This window comes from Acomys russatus, chromosome 22 (assembly GCF_903995435.1).
Source record: "Acomys russatus chromosome 22, mAcoRus1.1, whole genome shotgun sequence".
NCBI classification, from domain to species: Eukaryota; Metazoa; Chordata; class Mammalia; order Rodentia; family Muridae; genus Acomys; species Acomys russatus.
The window spans coordinates 54830135-54849530 of NC_067158.1; the positions used below are offsets into that span (position 1 = coordinate 54830135).

General features: G+C 47.6%; 1 protein-coding gene across 6 annotated transcripts in view; it reads right to left on the reverse strand.

Annotated features, from left to right (window-relative positions):
- Positions 1-19396, reverse strand: part of Apbb2 (amyloid beta precursor protein binding family B member 2) — a 315732-nt gene that overhangs the window by 239912 nt on the left and 56424 nt on the right. For 5 of the 6 annotated variants that reach the window (XM_051165209.1, XM_051165207.1, XM_051165208.1 and 2 more), the window contains exon 2: positions 53-208. The gene's annotated coding sequence lies outside the window, so the exon portion shown is untranslated. Of the gene's footprint in view, positions 1-52; positions 209-315; positions 429-19396 lie in introns of those variants that run through there. The other variant, XM_051165205.1, reaches the window with a different exon arrangement.

Below are 19396 nucleotides of genomic sequence, written 5' to 3' on the forward strand. Positions count from 1 at the left end.
AGCATGCTCCCAACCAGACCCACTCTCTCCTGCCACCTTCCTTAACACCAACCTGGGTGCACTGGAGTCCGCGTAGGAGTCAGCTTTTCACAAGAGCTTTCTTTTATGGATTTTCCATCCAGCAAAGGTTTCTATTCCAGGGCTGGGCAGATCCGACCTCAGCATGCTTGACTGGAGAGCGCGGCGGCTCCCTCACAGACACTCCAACCTGGAGAGGCAAAGGCAAGAAGCCGTTAGTAGGCCGGTTCGCCCCTGTAGGTACCCTAAACACAAGCTGAGCCTACTGCAGAGGAGGATGAAGCATTGACTCCTTACAGAAAGGGGTCTCTGACTGGCGATGCCCAGGCTGTGGATATTTTTAAAGCCAGATGTTTTAATTAACCATGGAAGACACAAGCTACAAGTAAAATTTCACGAACACGCTGATCTGCCCCATGGAAAACCACAGGAATGTTCTGGCAGGGCCTGGGACACAGAGGCCCGGAGTCATTCCCCTTAGGAACTGAAACAGAAAATTAACTTGCTCAATATGTTTCAGAAAAGCAAAATGAAACCCAGATTTAATCTCAATCAAACATGAAAAACATTTCAGAACTTCAAAGGACACAACAAAGACACCAAAGCAGAGGCCATAAAGAGAGCTTTGTGTGGTTTAGGAATCACACTGTATTTGCATCGCAATGTGAACAGGGCCTCAGTTTTATGGGCTGCGTAACAAAGGCAACACTAATCATCTTTCATTTCCTAATAGGGGAAATTATTGTGCAAAACCAATCCTCAGTAAATGAGCCTTAAGTATTTTCAAATGTATACCCTGTCCATAAGTATTTTCAAATGTGAGTCTCCGTAAAGGCAGGGCAGCCCCTACTCTACCACTGCAGAGCCGAAGCACTGGGACAGACGGTGTTAAAATAACCGATGCTCAGTAATTCTGGGACTGACGACTTCAGCCACGAAAGAGCAAATGAGACAATTTCCTGACAGCAATGTTGAGCAGTAGGAGGTTAAGAGACTAAGACGTCTTCACGTGTCGGCATTAACTATACTATTTCCTGACAGCAATGTTGAGCAGTAGGAGGTTAAGAGACTAAGACGTCTTCACGTGTCGGCATTAACTATACTATTTCCTGACAGCAATGTTGAGCAGTAGGAGGGTAAGAGACTAAGACGTCTTCACGTGTCGGCATTAACTATACTAGTAGCCATTACAACATCTATACATCCTAAATGCCAAAAGCCTATGCGAGGAGGAACAGGACCAATGCTAGTTGTAGAGACCAGTCTACAGTTCCTTTCTGTGAGTCAGAACGGTAACCATCAACCCATCACAAACGTGTCAAACATAGAATCCTATTCGTCTCTCACTTCACTTGACACCCCAGTCCCCAAAACCAAAACATGCAAGACAGTCAACAGTGTGAGCACAGAACAGCCCAAGGAATAGTGTAAAGACACCAGAGCATGAAGAAGGGTATTTCTAGAATATATTTATATTTCCTTTTTGATATTTTCCAGTTTTATATGATTAATATATGTGGTTCCTACAATTATAAATTTTTTAGGGATTTTTAAAAAGAGTATGAGAAAACAAAACAAGAATGGGACACCTATCCCACACCAGCCTTCTCTGTAAATTGCCTTTTATCTGACTAATAAGGACTAATAAAAGTACTTATTCATCTAAACGCTGTACAGCCTGGTCATCCCTGATGTGAATATTAAAAATATTCTAGAACCTGAAATGCTTTCAGTGCCAACATGGCACCACAAGTGGAAAATTCCACACTATGAAACTTTGTTTGATGCAGAAAATTCTTCAAAATATTGCATAAATTTACCTTTAGGGTACATGGATACCATACTATGAAACAGATAATTTTTTGTTTATACTTGAAGCCTATACTTAAGATATCTCCTTATATAAATATCTCAAAATCAGAAAAAAAAAATTAGATACCTGAAATACTCCTGACCCTAAGCAGTCCACTGAAGCAGTTCACTTAGAAATTCAAAACCCCAGTGTCCAGTAACACTTCAGGGCCGACAAACAAACAGAACTTCCCTGTTTTCTCCTTCTATTCCACAAAGTTACGACAGACAGAAAATCCTATCCAAATTTCATTCTCACTAGTATGCTACACAATTGTCCTTTAATTAAAACCACCGCAGCCAGGCAGCGGTGGCACACACCTTTATTCTCAGCACTTGGGAGGCAGAGGCAGGTGGATCTCTGAGTTTGAGGCTAGCCTGCTCTACAGAGCGAGTTCCAGGACAGCCAGGGCTACACAGAGAAACCCTGTCTCGGAAAACCAAAAAGCAAAGTGCGTCAAAAACAAAAACAAAACCCTTCTTATGAATTGTTGGCTGTTGCATAGTACCAAGGCCTTTAGCCACCCTGGATGCTCTTAAGCACCCCCAAAAAAACCCAGAGAGCAAAGTGGTAGAATCTTAATCCTAGGGGCCTTGGTGATCTCTCTCTAGACAGCCCATACCCAGAGGGGTCAAATGCTTTTCCTCTGCCACACACCAAGGAAGCGGGCACCTGAGCCCAGCTCACTTGCTTCCACTTTGAGCCTGCATGTATGTAGCTCCTTCTACCACTGAGACAACTCATCATGCACTCTCAAAAGCAACATGTGTGTGACACATACACAGACGCACACGCACACACACACCTGTTAAATTGGGATCAGCAAAACCAGAACAGACAGGAGTTTGTCCACTGAAACTGCAACACTCAGGCAGGAAGAGAGGACTCGGCTCCAGGCTTTGAACGCCGCCGGTTCTGCCCACAGTGCCCTCCGAGAGGAACAAAGGCTGCACTGTGCAGTGGCAGCAGGTGTCCTCAGCAGAAACCGCCTGTCAAGCTGAGAGCTCGCTGGTCCTAGTGCTGGCCTTACTGATAACAGCACAAGCCCTCCAGTTCAAAGCAAGAAAAACCTGAGGTTTTCAACAAGATAAAACCATGCCTGTACCATGCCACCTCCAAGAGACAGGGAAGACGCATGCTCACCTGTTTTAAGGCTAAGTGATTTATGGTAGCAAGTCGTAAAGTCGTAGGCCTGTACCTCTTAAAAAAAAAAAAAAAAAAAAAAAGTAAACAAAATCATCTACGCAACCTTGGAGACTGAGTAGCTTTTCCTCTCTTTCAGAATTATGCCTTTGAAACAGAACCGCCTCTGCTCTGTTAGCTGTCTCCCTACAAGGTTCATGCCACATGCATCAGATGCCTAAGAGTCTCACCAAATATGACTGGCCTGAAGAGCAAGGGGACGGACGGCAATGGCCAACTCAGAAATGCTCCCTGAAAGACCTATAATGAGGCCTTCCCAGCATCCTTTGTCATGGGATAACAAAGGCCTCAACTGTGAAGAGCAGCGAGCAGCGCCAGGGATGATGTGGCCCAGCTTTGTCATAGCCCCAGCAGAGCACCAGGACTCCCCCATCCAGCCTTGACTGAGAAGACAGGCACTGGATGAAAAAGAAGGGGGAAAAAAGCTTACTTTCTACCCAAAACTGCTGTTAACCACCATCCATTCCCACAGCTGCACCTAGAGAGAGCGGGGCGGCAGCTGTTCCCTTCAACACCTCAGCTCTAACACTAAAGCCCATGCAAGCAAACAGACTGAGATTCCTGTTCATGTCCTCCAAGAGCACCAGAGCTGTGTGATGAGACATGCTCTGGTAATGCCCCACAGTCATTTATCAGCGGATGACACTGTTTAAATTTAGCACTCTGGTAAGAACTCTGCCCTGCCAACCATAAACCGGACAGGATCTTGGCGGAGTTACCACATTATCTTTCTCAAGTAGATGATTAAATAAAAATGAGAATGACATAAGATAAGGTACCCTGAATGCTTGGTGTCTTGGGTTCTGTGTCGTTTGGTTTTTGGCTACAGCTAAACAGCTCTCACAAAATGTACACCCAGGTATCGCTACCCCTTTGAGGGCCAGCGGTTTGCTCTTCCTCGTCTGATGTCGCATGGAAGATTTCGGCTTCCTGGGCCAGATTCCAGAAACATCAGCAGAGCCAATTCATCACTGCTTAAATTTCTCTCTCAAAATGGCCAGGCATGCAAGACAAGAAAGAATAGGTAGAGACCAGTCTTCTCCAAGCCATGAGAGTCTGCTTTTAAGAACTGAAGATTGTGGGCTCGGGTGACGGCTGACTTGATGAGCATTGCCTGATGACCTAAATTCAAATCGCCAGCATCGGTACAAAGGCATGTGTAGCCATGCTCATCTGTAGCCACAGTGCTGGGGGTCAGGGGGACAAAGACAGGAGGGATGCCAGCATCCTATCTTTAGGTTCAGCTGGAGAAGGATACAGGAGGATGTACAGTCTTCTCTAGCATCTATGTACATAAAGGGGCATGTGTACGTAAAAACACACACGACGGATGGGTGGATGGATGGATAGATAGATAGATAGATAGATAGATAGATAGATAGAGGGGGAGATAAAGAGATAGATAGATGGAATGACTCAGGTTATTGGTATTGATTAATTTATATTTCCAATGAGTAGGGAAGAATACAAGTCGTTTGAAAGGAGAGCTTGTTTAAATGCTCCGACACCACGATGACGGATGAAATATTATCATAAGTTCCTAGCACAGGTCACTACTGTGAATGATCCACCCTGGCACCCAGAAGAGTGCGTGACTGGTCTCTGTGGCAGTTTGAAATAGAAAGGGTCTCAGCGGCAGGGAGCAGAGGGAAGCTGCTGCTAACTAATGCTCAAAGGCTGTTTGGGAAGGAGTACAGAAATCAACAGCCGCAGAGCTTGTAGCTCTAGCTCCGCCACTTATGACCCAAGCCCTTCTGAGAAAACTAACTCAGCCTCTCCAACCCGTGGCGCCATCATTCATCAAACCAGGGAGATGCTATCAGCCAGGCTCTTGAAGGTACTGGTTAGTGGAACCAACTAGGAAGGCACCGCAGAAACTGTAACGCACCATATCAGTGTCAACAAATAGTTACTAAGAGGCTCCAGTGCTGCCAGAGATGATGCCATGGAGACGACCACAAGCAAAGGACATGAAGCTCCTTCTGAGGCAGCATACAACCTTCTAGATGAGCCTATTTGCGCAATGGTGGCACAAACGGTATGGGGTAAGGAGCTGCTCTCTGGTTAAACTTGAGGCCCACACCAGAGAAGAGAAACCATGCCTAGTACTGTAAAGCAAGTCAAGAACTCATGGCTGGGGAAGCCATGGGCCCCAGTGGTTAACTTACTCCTGTTTAACAGAGCTGGAATAGTAGCTAACTATTTATCTTTACCCTACAGACAGATGATGTTCTCGGCATCTCTCTGCAAGTGATGGCAGACTCCGTCTTCTCAAGGTGCCCAGAATACGTGACAGCCAGATGCTCACCTCTACACAAGATACGCATAGCATCCTCTAAAAAAGGCAGAGGGAGCATGGCAGAACTGGGTTGGGAAGCCAGCAAGAGCCAGAAGAAAGGGAGACAGGCAGTATCTAATCAGCTACCAGACTAGCATCAGGTCATGTGAGATTTACAAGTCCCTAACACCATTCACCGATGAAAAGGTGATGGATGTGGTCGTAAAGTCTGGGTTGTTTAATTGCTGGAAACTTGTTAGTTTAGCAGTCACGGTGCACCACTGTAGATGCTGGGGATTTGGCACTGCACACAGTTTCCATGTAAGACAGGCAATTTTGCAGTCGCTCCTCATCCGTGTGACCTGTAAAATACATGTTCTGAACACATAGACCCACACATGCTGCTTCAGTTACAATACAATGATTTTTGTTTGTTTCCTTTTGTTTTTTCGAGACAAAGTCTCATTGCGTAGCCTTGGCTTTCCTGGATTCAATTTGTAGACAGGCTGGCCTTGAACTGACAGCAATCTGCCTACCTCTGCTTCCCGAGTGCTGGGATCACAGGTGTGCAGCACCACTGAGGCCGGCTTACCTTGATTTAAAAAAAAAAAAAAAAAAAAAGCAAAATCTCCAAACAAAAGTGTTAATAATAATGTTCTGTCTGGTCAAAATGTAGAAATTACTTTATTTTTTATTTTAATCTTCAAGACACATTTTATAATATATCAAATAGATGCTACTTTATGAAAGGCGTATTAGAGTGAATATAGTGCACATGTGTGCGCGTGCGTGCCTCTGTGTGTGTGTGCATGTGCGTGCATGCGTGTGTGTGTGTGTGTGTGTGTGTGTGTGTGTGTGTGTGTGTTTTGACATGCAGTACAATACTCCTCTAAATTCTCTCTCTCACTCCCAAGGAAAAAGAAAGCATGCTGGAATCCATCCAATAACAACCCCAGTTTTAACAAGGGGCATATCAGTTATTTTAGAAGCATTTCCTGTGAACATTTTTAAAAGAGTAAACATATATATATAATTTATTTTTAGAAACTAAACTCAAGTTCAATTTTTAATGTGCCAAATGGCTGTCTTAGCAAAGTTTCCATTTTTAAAAACATGTTTTTCTTAATTTATTTTTTAAAAAAGTTCTGAGAACTAGGCTGCCCAAGACATAGTCATCTCTGTTGTCCAAAAATTCAATATGGGTTGGAAGGAGAAGAGCTGCTGAAAAAGAAAGAAGGTATGACATGCCCACACATTAGCGTTTAAAACTAATACTGGTCCACACACCTGAAACACTGAGAGCCAGTGTTCAACAGGTACAGCAAGGAAGAAAGTAAGCGTCCAAGTAAAAGTGACCAAGATGTAGGGCAGGGAGGTGGTCCAGTGGTGAGATCGCTTGCTTAGCATTTTTGATGCTCTGGGTTTGACTGATCCCAACACTGAAAAAAAGAAGAGGAGAAAGTGGAGGAGGAGGAGAAGAAAGAGAAGGAGGAAGAGAAGGAGGAGGAGAAAAAGGGAAGGAAAAAGTGACTTAGACACTACTGAAGTCCAGAGCAAGGATTCCCAAAATTACAACGGCCGCCTGACGCAGCAGGTCAAGGTCAATGTCTGGGAACCTATACATCCTCACGACTTACCACACTTACTTGTGGGAGAAAAGGTATTGAATTGTTCTTACTGTAGTGACAGGAGCTGCTCAGCCATGTTTCTCGTTCGCCATCACACCCACCCTGCTGTGGGAACCATTACGACGTCTATTTTGAACAACAACTTTGAGGCATGGGGTGAGCAGATGCCTTGCCTGTTACCCAGCTTTTCAATCAAGGGCCTGCAGTCTTCAACTGTCTTATCAGCCTCCAGGTTTTCTTGGTGCGCCGGTAAGATAAGCTCTTTGCAGCTAACCCATCTTTTCTACCACAGTCTACTAATGTCATATGGCTAGTCATCTCACTGACTGACAAGTACTACTTTAAGGTGGTAGGAAAATCTACATGAAACTGGATCCTACCCTTACAGTAAGCAATGTCTACCTCGTACACGCTGATATATTTAGTCAGATCTGTAATCCTTTTCGTTATCTCTAACTAAAGAGCAGAGGCGCAGCTCGGTAGTAGAGTGCCCATCTGCCACCCTGAGTGGCTGGGTAGCTGAGGTAGAAGAGAAAGGAAGACTGGTACGCCAATGAATTACTCCCTAAAGCCCTGCCCAAATATAATTCCTTCACAGAGCCCTCATAGGTGCCCTGGCATGAACACTTACTGGGGCTTTGTGATTTCAGTACTCCCCTAAATAGCTCAAGCAGGCGCTGACTCCCAAGGTTCAAGGGTCTCACCTCCTCCATCTCTGCGGCACCTCACCTCCTCACCCCACCCTCAAGCTGCCATCTCCCTTAAGTTCTCCCCCACCTCTCCAAACGTCCCACCTGGCCACCCAGGATATGAAAGTGTTCAAGCAGCCTCACCTAGCCTGTGATGTTCTGTACTGACTGTAAAGCTGGCAGGACCTCGAACCATCTAGAACGGCGGCTCTCCACCTGTGGACTGTGACTCCTGCTCAGCTACATCAGCCATCCTGCGTTATCAGATTCATCACAATTCATAACAGTAGTGGAATTATAGATATGAAGTAGCAACGAAAATCATTTTATGGTTGGGGGTCACCATGATGTGAGGAGCTGTGTTATAGAGTCTCAGCACTAGGAAGGGGGAGAGCCATTCTCCAGAAGGCAAGCCCCGGGGGCTTTATTTAGATCAGGCTATCCTCCAGCCACACCTGGGGGGGGGGGGGATCATCTTGTTCAGGTTGACAGAAGTGGGAAGAAACACCATAACTGTGGGCAGCAGCACCTGTTGTGATTGATGGTTATAGTGAATTGTCAACTTGACAGATGGCAACAGAATCATTTGGGGGGACAGGCTTCTGGAGGGGCTTGTAGGGGATTGTGTTGACTGTGATGCCTGAGGCGTGGAGGCCCAGCCACTGTTGGTAGCTACCCCTTGGTTGGGATCTGGAGTGAATAAATGGAGAAGAGAGCTGGCTAGCAGTGTTTCATTCGTCACTCTCTGCTTCCTGGTGTGATAACGAGCCGTCCTGTCAGGCTCCCCGCCATGACCCGCCATGACAGGTTGTGCTCTGGGATTGTGAGACAGAATAAGTTCAGAGATACAATGCGGCAAGCCACCTCAAGCTCCTGCCCCCGTGACGTCTCCACCAAGACAGACTATACCCATCACACTGGGAGCCAGAACAAGGCCTTTCTCCCTCGAGTCATTTTCACTGCTCATCTCTTCATGCCAACAAGAAACGTCCCTGAGCTCCAGACCGCCTCACGCTTCATGCAAACCTTCCGAGTGACTGCAAATGACGGCCAGGCCCAGCAGCCCCTGTGCTCTGGTGAGTCCCCCTACCCATCAGCACACCACACATCCACTCATCTTGCGTCGAGCGCGCCTAGCTGGACCTCCCTAACACCTCTACATCCACACATCCATACCGCACGCAGTTCGGGAGCTTCTGTGACCCTCAGTATTACCCCCTTTCTCACAGACACGATCTTCACGATTTAAACACAACGCCAAGATGTATCTTGCGAAAAGTTGGCTTTTTAAAATAGCACTGCTTCTCTTTAAAATATCATGGTGGCCTTAAGAAATAAATAAATAAAAACCTGCATCTCACAGCCAATGCACATTAAAGGCCGTCCGAGTGCGCCCTCCCCCCCCACCAGCCTGCAACAGCGCTGTCTGACAGAACTTTGAGTGAAAATGCACGGTGTTTGTGCTGCTAATCACAGCAGCCACCGGCTACTTATACCTTGCAATTGTGACTGAGGAAGTGAATTTTTAAACCTGAATTTTCCTGAAAAAGATTTACTAGTTTCTCGCTCAGCATTGCTTTCTGTATTTCAGCCTTTCTCTGAGCAGTCACTGCCTTTGCCCCCAAACACAGCCCTTTAAGAAATTTCTTAGTAAAGGCAAGAGATATCAAAATCAGGTTGCCTTTTTTCCTAAAGTTTGCCCCTCTCCCTGCCCCCTTTGTTTTTGAGCGACAATTCTGAAATCGGAAGGAAAAGAAAAAGGTAAATCTTTAAGGCATCGCTGCTGTTTGCAGTGCTGAGGGACAACCTTGAGCATACTTGCTCCGTTAAAAGTGGGTTTGTATGTGTGTTCTGAAGTTATTAAAATCATCTGTGATGATTTCAATTCTTAAGGCCAAGTAAGAAAAATATCACGAATTACGCTAAATGCAGGTACAGGGCACAAAGGAAGCTCAGGCTCCAGAGGAAGAAAGACAGGCCAGGCTTCCAAGGCGCTCAGAGCTGGCACTTCAGCGGTCAGAAACAAAAAAAAAAAAAAAAAAAAAAAAAAAAAAAAAATCACACTTTCAAGGAGAGGTTTAATTTTAGTCAAAATTATCTGCCACAATAAATTAATGTTAATTTGAATTTTATTGGTTTGTACTCTTGTTTGAATTTACTCTATCAATTTTCCGTTGGTTTATAGCTATATACACGACAGAAGCACGAGTCTACGCACCTAGTTTTATGTTCGGGGATATTTAAGCTACATCATAACGAAACTATTCACTGCTGAAGATTTATGAGATGACTTTTCTCCTTTAAATAAAGAGGTGCATGAATTCCTGAGTGGTCTTTATATGCTTTACCTCCTTTGACACATTCGTCACACTCTCCATAAACAGAGAGAAACAACGGCTCAAGCAAGCAATTCCTTGCTGAGCTCCACCACTGTGCCTCCTGCACCCCCTGTACCCTCTGTAACCCCTGTTCTACCTGTACCCCCTGTAACCCCTCTGCCCCCTGTGCCCCCTGTACCCTATGTAACCCATGTGCCACCTATACCCCTGTACCCCCTGTGTCCCCTGTACCCTCTGTAACCCCTGTTCTACCTGGACTCCCTGTGCCCCCTGTATCCCCTGCGCCCCTCTACCCTATGTAACCCATGTCCCACCTGTACCCCTGTACCCCCTGTGTCCCCTGTACCCTCTGTAACCCCTGTAACCCCTGTTCTACCTATACCCTCTGTAGCCCCTGTACCCCTGTGCCCCCTGTGCCGTCTGTAACCCGTGTGCCACCTGTACCCCCTGTGCCACCTGCACCCCGTTCTACCTGTACCCTCTGTAACCCCTGCACCCTTGCTCTACCTGTACCCTCTGTGCCCCATGCCCCCTGTGCCCCCTGTGCCCCTTGTGCCCCTTGTGCACCCTGTGCCTCTCGTACCCTCAGTACCTCCAGTTCTCCAGTTCCATGACTTGTGTACCACGGATCAGCATTTGGAGGCAGTTGGTCCTCTTTCCTCTAACAGAAGTGCTTGCTGATATAAAGGGTGACGGCAAAGACTGCTTACCCTGCCCCTCCCATCCCCCATGTCTACTAGACTCCATCAACTAACATGTCCCTGGCAGCTGGGCAACAGACATGTGTCCAACAATGAGTATTCCTCACTGACGGGGAAGGGAAAGGAATGGAGCCCTGTGGGTTTTTTGCTTTGGTTTGGTTTGTTTTTTTCTGAATGGGTATAAGGTGCTTGTTACCATTTTTTTTTTCCAATTCTTAATGTCTTATTCTTTATGGACTGTAGTCCCTTTAGCTTCTAAGGGGTTCATTTTAAAAAACCTGCTGCCAAGATGCAACTTCTTGCAACATACTTGCCCATATGCCCGCACCTTATGGTCTCCTTTCCTTGGTCACACACACACACACACACACACTGCTCTCCTTCCCTTGGTCACACACACACACATTGCTCTCCTTCCCTTGGTCACACACACACACACACACACACACACACACACACACACACACTACTTTCCTTCCCTTGGTCACACACACACACACACTGCTTTCCTTCCCTTGGTCACACACACACATACACACACTGCTTTCCTTCCCTTGGTCACACACACACACACACACACACACACAAACACACACACACTGCTTTCCTTCCCTTGGTCTCACACACACACACACACACACACACACACATTGCTTTCCTTCCCTTGGTCTCTCTCTCTCTCTCACACACACACACACACACACACACACACACACACACACTGCTTTCCTTCCCTTGGTGTCACACACACACACGTCTCACACACACACACATTGCTTTCCTTCCCTTGGTCACACAAACACACACACACACTGCTTTCCTTCCCTTGGTCACACACACACACACACACACACACACACATTGCTTTCCTTCCCTTGGTCACACACACACACACACACACACTGCTTTCCTTCCCTTGGTCTCACACACACACAGACACACACACACACACACACACACACACACACACTGCTTTCCTTCCCTTGGTCACACACATACACACACACACAGCTTTCCTTCCTTGGTCACACACACATACTGCTCTCCTTCCCTTGGTCACACACACACAGACACAGACACACACACACTGTTCTACTTCCCTTGGTCTCACACACACACACACTGCTTTCCTTCCCTTGGTCTCACACACACACACACACACACTGCTCTACTTCTCTTGGTCTCACACACACACACACACACACACACACACTGCTTTCCTTCCCTTGGTGTCACACACACACACACACACACACACACACACACACACACTGCTCTACTTCCCTTGGTCACACACACACACTGCTTTCCTTCCCTTGGTATCTCTCTCTCTCTCACACACACACACACACACACACACACACACACACACACACACACACACACGTCCAATGGGGACCAAGGAGGCAAACATTCAAGCCTATGGGGCCCACTCTCATTCAAACTGACACCCTAAGACCCACGTTGAAGCTCCGCTGCCATGAACTCATGCTACAGAGGATCAGCACAGCTGGGAAGCCTCTCACAACGGTACATGGACAGGCGGAGTCTGGTCTGGAGCCCACAATACGCATTTGACAAAGTGATGCCGCTCCACTCCAATGCCCAAATGGAGATGAGAAAGCTAGACAGAAGCAAGCCCGAACTCTTCCAGACAAGCCTTCACGGGAGGGTGAGGTCTAAAGGGTGCCCACTCATCGCCCACAAAAAGCACCTTTTGCAACCTGTCTGCTGCTGTCTGAAATGCCTTTAGGAGCAGCTTTCCACAATACAACCCAGACCCGCGTGCTGTGCCAGAAAAGCACTAACCAGATGGGCATCTACGGCATGCCAAGTCCTTTGTATAGCTTCCCTGCTCCCCACGGTCACCTCTCCCTACAGTCACTTCCTCCTGTAGTTACTATATATACAAAGGGGGAGAGGTTCTCCAACAGAGGAGAGATTCCATCCCAGGCAGGTCTGCCCACTGTACCATTCTACCCGGTCCATGACAGGCTCAGGAGGCCTGGTCATGCCTCCTGGTCGAGGGACAATGGACGTGAGTGAAGGAACTTCTGCCCACTTCCCAGCCCACCCCAGTCTTGGAATGCTGAACCAGGGACACAGCTTAAGAAGCAAGAAGGGACCTGCCAATCCCTTCCTTGTCCCCTCCAAAAGGGAATTCTGGGATCAGTCTCCAAGTCCCCAAACCTTAACACGGCATCTGTCCGAGACAGATGTGGCCCTCAGCTCACCTCTACTCACCCTGCCTCCCCCACACTCAGGACAAATGTGGACCTCAGCTCACCTCTACTCACCCTGTCTCCCCCACACTCAGGACATATGTGGACCTCAGCTCACCTCTACTCACCCTGTCTCCCCCACGCTCAGGACAGATGGGGACCTCAGCTCACCTCTACTCACCCTGCCTCCCCCACGCTCAGGACAGATGTGGACCTCAGCTCACCTCTACTCACCCTGCCTCCCCCACGCTCAGGACAGATGTGGACCTCAGCTCACCTCTACTCACCCTGCCTCCCCCACGCTCAGGACAGATGTGGCCCTCAGCTCACCTCTACTCACCCTACCTCCCCCACGCTCAGGACAGATGTGGACCTCAGCTCACCTCTACTCACCCTGTCTCCCCCACACTCAGGACATATGTGGACCTCAGCTCACCTCTACTCACCCTGTCTCCCCCACACTCAGGATATATGTGGCCCTCAGCTCACCTCTACTCACCCTACCTCCCCCACGCTCAGGACAGATGTGGACCTCAGCTCACCTCTACTCACCCTGCCTCCCCCACGCTCAGGACAGATGTGGACCTCAGCTCACCTCTACTCACCCTGCCTCCCCCACGCTCAGGACAGATGTGGCCCTCAGCTCACCTCTACTCACCCTACCTCCCCCACGCTCAGGACAGATGTGGACCTCAGCTCACCTCTACTCACCCTGTCTCCCCCACACTCAGGACATATGTGGACCTCAGCTCACCTCTACTCACCCTGCCTCCCCCACGCTCAGGACAGATGTGGCCCTCAGCTCACCTCTACTCACCCTGCCTCCCCCACGCTCAGGACAGATGTGGCCCTCAGCTCACCTCTACTCACCCTACCTCCCCCACGCTCAGGACAGATGTGGACCTCAGCTCACCTCTACTCACCCTGCCTCCCCCACGCTCAGGACAGATGTGGACCTCAGATCCCCATGGCCCACCCTGCCTCCCGCACACTCAGGACAGATGTGGACCTCAGCTCACCTCTATTCACCCTGCTTCCCCCACACTCAGGACAGATGTGGACCTCAGATCCCCACCACCACCCTGCCTCTCCCACACTCAGGACAGATGTGGATCTCAGATCCCCACCACCCACCCTGCCTCCCCCCCCAACACACACCCGTAAAACAAAAAGAAAAGGCACGATATGAATGAATTCCCAGAAATTGTCAGATAAAAGTAATCTACATTTAAAAAAATGCTACTTTACTATGGAGCTCAAAGACCACAATATACACAGTAGTAGTAGTAACTAAGATTTACTGGACTAAATGGGTGTCAAAACACAGCATTTCATAGCCCCCAAGAAAAGGATAGTCTGATTTCCACTTTTTAATTAAAAAAGAAATGAAAGTCGAAGAAGATAAAAATAATTTTCCCAAAGACTCACCACTTAGGGATGGAAAAGAGAACCCTGGATTTTCCTGCACCCCACCTGGTCTAACAATCATGAACTCACCTGTCAAGGTGTGTGTGTGTGTGTGTGTGTGTGTGTGTGTGTGTGTGTGTGTGTGTGTGTAAAGTTCCTCTGAGGGTGCAGATGAAGAAAACAGATGTAAAGATTCTGGAATAAAGAAGAGCCTGCAAGCTGATTTCTAGCTCGATGAATATAAAATAAACAGAAGTGAGCAAAGAAAAAGAAAGAATCAAGAAAGAGCGTTAAAACGGGAAGGCAGCTGGCTTAAGAGTGAACAGTACTAGGAAGGGCTCACAGGATGCTGCTCCAGGGAAGAGGAAACTTCAAGGGTGACCAGCAGGTGACTCAGGGCAGGAATACAATGACAGGGTGACAGGCTGCCATGAGGAAGGGGAGGGAGGGCCTCACAGGTGCTGCCAGCCTGGCCGAGAAGCTCAGCAGACCTTGGGGAGGAAATGACAGCAGCTGCTGGCTAAGGCATTAGTCAGAGTGCTGAGGAACACCAAGCACACTCCCATTTCCCCTGCCGTAGGCTCTCCTTACTGGAGGGGTTGATTCTAGTCCACAGCAGAAGAACCAGAGCATTTCTCTCCACAGAACACTCTAGCCAGTAAGCAGGATGCCAAAGTAAGATGCTAGAAACTAGACAGGGCAGCCAAAAGCGCCTGTAGGCAGGTTTCTAGGCCGAGCTCCACCCCCAGGGCCACAACAGGCAAAGCCCTCCAACAAGGAACTGTGTGAGCACTCAAAGGAAGGGTGGGGCACCTGGTCTCCGAAGGGCTACTGGCTGGTACTGTGGTCCCTTTCTATTGCCAGAGGACAGGAATGAATTTTTCAATATGGCCCTAGCCTGGAGGAGGGGAAGGAAGATGGGACAGAGGGACAGAGGAGGTGGAGGGGAAGAATTAAAGGTGATGGATCCTAGACACTGTTTGAAGCAAGTTGTATATATTAACTCCCTTAATCCTTAGGACAAGCCTGTCAGGAAGGGATTGTCCATTGGTGCATCTTTGGTTGGGGGACTTGAACTTGCCCCACAGGACCTGAATTCTTACCCACCTCCATCCTCCATCTGGTTTTTCAAGACAAGGTTTCCCTGTGGAGCCTCAGCTATCCTGGAACTCACTTTGTAGACCAAGCTGGCCTCGAACTCACAGAGATCCACCTGCCTCTGCCTCCCTGAGTACTGAGGTTAAAGGCGTGTGCCACCACGCCCAGCTGAGGACCTGAATTCTATGACATAATGTATGAAGCATCATTGGGAGTTAAGGCCACCCAGCCAAAGCACAAAGGACTGCTTCTTTGCTTTGACTGAAATTGCATCAGCTCGAACTGATGATCAGGATTACGGAGTGCTCGGCTCTCCTGTACAAGGGGCCACACAGCTCAGAATTACAGCCGACAAACACACATCCTGAGTGACACCATGACCTTCACGAACATTGTACTTGATCCCAAAATCTTTCTCCCTGCATCTAGGCTGGACATCTCTCAAAAGAACAGCCTTCCCGCTGAGCCCTGGCAGAGAGGACCCACCCTGCCAAACACTATCTACTCAGGACAGTATTCAGGGCCGAAGATGCCGAACACAGGGCTCTGAGTCAGGCAAGCAAGCAAAGGACAGGGACCCCAATCTGCGTCTCCCAAACGCCACTTGCAAGTCCTTGCAATTGTGGGAAAACAAGATCCACATCCTATACATAAAGGAGGGTGGGGTGGGATAGAAATATGGCTCAACAGTTAAGAGCACTGCCTGCTCTTCCGAGGGACCCCAGTTTAATTCTCAACACCACATGGCAGCCAAAAACTGTCTGTGGCTCCAGCTCCAAAGGATCTGACACCCTCACACATACATACATGCAGGCAAAACACCAGTGCACACAAAATAAGAATATAAAGTTAAAAAAAAACTCTTATATTAAAGACACCTTTAAATGGACAAAATAGTATCCAGTCAGTCAGTCTCTCTGTCTCTCTGTCTCTCTCTCTCTGTCTCTCTGTGTGTCTCTCTCTGTCTCTCTCTCTCTGTCTCTCTGTCTCTCTCTCTCTCTCTCTCTCTCTCTCTCTCTCTCTCTCTCTCTCTCTCTCTCCCCCCTCCTCCCTCCCTGCCCACCCTCTCTCTCTGGCACATGACCCAGCTTCAGCACTCAGCAGCTGGTGGCAAATATTGAAACTGCCCCCATATGCTCACCAGGTTGTTACGGGGCAAATGCTGCCTCTCACCTCCCTTCCTTCGCCAGCAGTCATTTCAGAAGTAGCTCTCTGCGTTGGTCAGTGTTCTGTCACCATAATGAAATACCTGAGAGAGCAAACTTAAAAGGAGGCGATGTGACTGGGTGTGTTGACGCACACCTATAATCTAGCACTCAGGTGGTGGGAACACACTTAGGAGTTCAAGGGCAGCTTCTGCCAAACGGAGACTCTCAGAGTGCCCTGAGCTATGTAAGAAAACTATGTCATAGATAGGTAGATGGAGAGACAGACGGACGGACAGATAGGCAGGTAGGTGGATGGATAGATAGATGATAGATAGATGGGTAGGTGGATAGATGGATGGATGGATGAAAGAAGGAGAGAGAAAAATAAAATGTTTATTTTGCCTGACAATTTTGGGAGATTCCCATCATGAGCAGCTGGCCTATTGCTTGGCCCTCTGTCCAGGCAGCACATTTCAGCAGAAACACACAGAGAAGTAAAACCGCTCACCTCATGGCCAAGAACCAAAGTAATGCAAGAAGAGCACTGGGCCCCAGCCCCCCATGACCCGAAGACCTGCCCACACTAGGCTCACTCCTTAAATCTTGCTCCCCTACGGACTACCATCACTAGGAGCGCACAGGCATGCTTGTAACTGTTTTGATACGGATTCTCTGCAGCACCACGTGATTGACACTGTCACGCCTACAAAACTGAATGGTAGTTTCTGGCCAATGCAAACACTCCCCATCTCTTACTACGTTTTTACTCCCCGACAAAACCCCATGTTGCGCAAAGGAAGTTCCTTGATTACTCTCACTTCCTCTTGTTCCACACACTTACAAACACACTCCTCAAAAGAATAAAATATAAATCCCACCTGACTGTTGATTAACTCAGTGTGTGCCCACTGAGTGCTAGTAAGAGCCAGGTTCATGTCCCAAGGTGAAAAAGACACCGCTTAATAAGGGCAATTCCGACACAAAGGTGAGAACTTATCTGAGAAGGTCCTCAAGAATTTTCTGGATGAGGAGGGACCTAAGCTGGACGTTGATAAAGATAATTTGGGCCAACGAGATCACTGCAGCATAAAAGATAGTTCGCACAAGGTTAGGGACGGAATGCCTCTAGCATATTTAAAATTGGCAGCAGCGCCATTAGGTAAAAGATTTTTGTGGGGAGAGAGCAACGGGCAGGAAAGGCTGGAGATCCAGTGAAGGTTCTGGGCAGCATCACATAGCTGAGCGACACTACAACTGCAGGACAACCTCGGCAGCGGCTGAAGATGAGGGAATCCAGTTAGGACCACAATTCCTGTCTGCTTGGCCCCCGGGCCAAACCAATAGGAAGGACCCCAGAGGGAAGACAGTGACAGTGCCAACTGAATGCCTGAAGCCAGAGGCAAGAGGAGGAAAGACACTCACCTGATTTTTTTTTTTTTTTTTTTTTTTAGCTGTGTGAAAAAAGAAATGATTTTCTTAGGATCAATTATTGCTAGAACGTTGGCTATGGTTTGACCATGTCTCCAATGTTGGTGGTGGGCAACTCACCCCAATACAACAGTGGTTTTAGGTGAAGATTTTCCTGACCTTTTGCATACTTTGGATGTAAGAGTTTAAGAAAAGCACGATTCCACTTTAATGGAAATATTTCAAGCCTGAAATTTTGAGACGAGCGGTATTCTCCCCAACTTCAAATACCACACTCCCATCACCACGTATTCAATTGACAGAAGACATAAACACTCACTAGGGTTTCTAAGGGGTAGTTGAGGGAAGGAAATCACTTACGAAGCAACGTTAGTCTTTCGTTGTGTGTGACAGGCTGGAGCAGTGTGCACAGCCATCTAAGCTTTCGTACTCAGGAGCTATGTGCGTCTGTTTGCCTGCAGATTATGATCAGGACCATAAATTCCTAAGAAACTGACGTCAGACACAAATCAGCCTCCTTCGACTGTGAGATGATGGCCAGCCACTTGACTTGCCTGTCTTCTAAGTAAGAGACCACCACATTTCTCTTCCTATCAAATAGCCCAAACCCAAGAGCCTACAGATCCTTTCTGGAATAAGCATCTTTAAAAACCACAAACAAAAGAGAACCCTACAGTTCAGATTGCCTGAGAAAGTGAAATAGTATCATTCTGCCTTAAATGTTAGCTTTGAAATAACTAAAATGGCGGTTTTATTCTCAGGATTTAAAATCTGACAAGACACTGGCTTTAACGCATACACAAACAAACTTCCACACATTTGAAGAACTAACAAAAGGTTATTTATACCTTTAGACACTGGCTCTTCTTCACCTAAGAACATTCCCAAATGGTCTCTTACAGCACAAACATATATTAGAAGGCAGTTGCCTCCCTACATATCAAAGTGAACAGAAATGTTCACTTCCAGGGAATAATTCTAGATGGTTTACTTTCCTCTTTAACTTTTACTTTACACAGGACTTTAGGTCCTCATCTTCTTGCTGTCGCACTTACAGAACATTTCACCACGGGTGTGATAAACCACCTCCCTATTCCATTTCCATTTTCCCTCGACTACTTAAGATGTCTACAGGACGCTCATGCAGAGGAGACAGTCTGAGACCCAGGGTGTAAATAACTCCCTCCTGTAACTTGCAGCTGTGTAATGTGTGGCAAGCCACTTACCTGGTTCCCCCACTAAACACTAGGGTTCAAGGACGTCCTGAGATCTATTTGATTCTCCAGTTTTCTGTCTTAAAAATGGACATCCCCACCCCAGTTGCACTCTGAAACCAACTACCTAGAATGGAAACCAGATGCCATGGCCTTCGGGAGTGAGGCCAC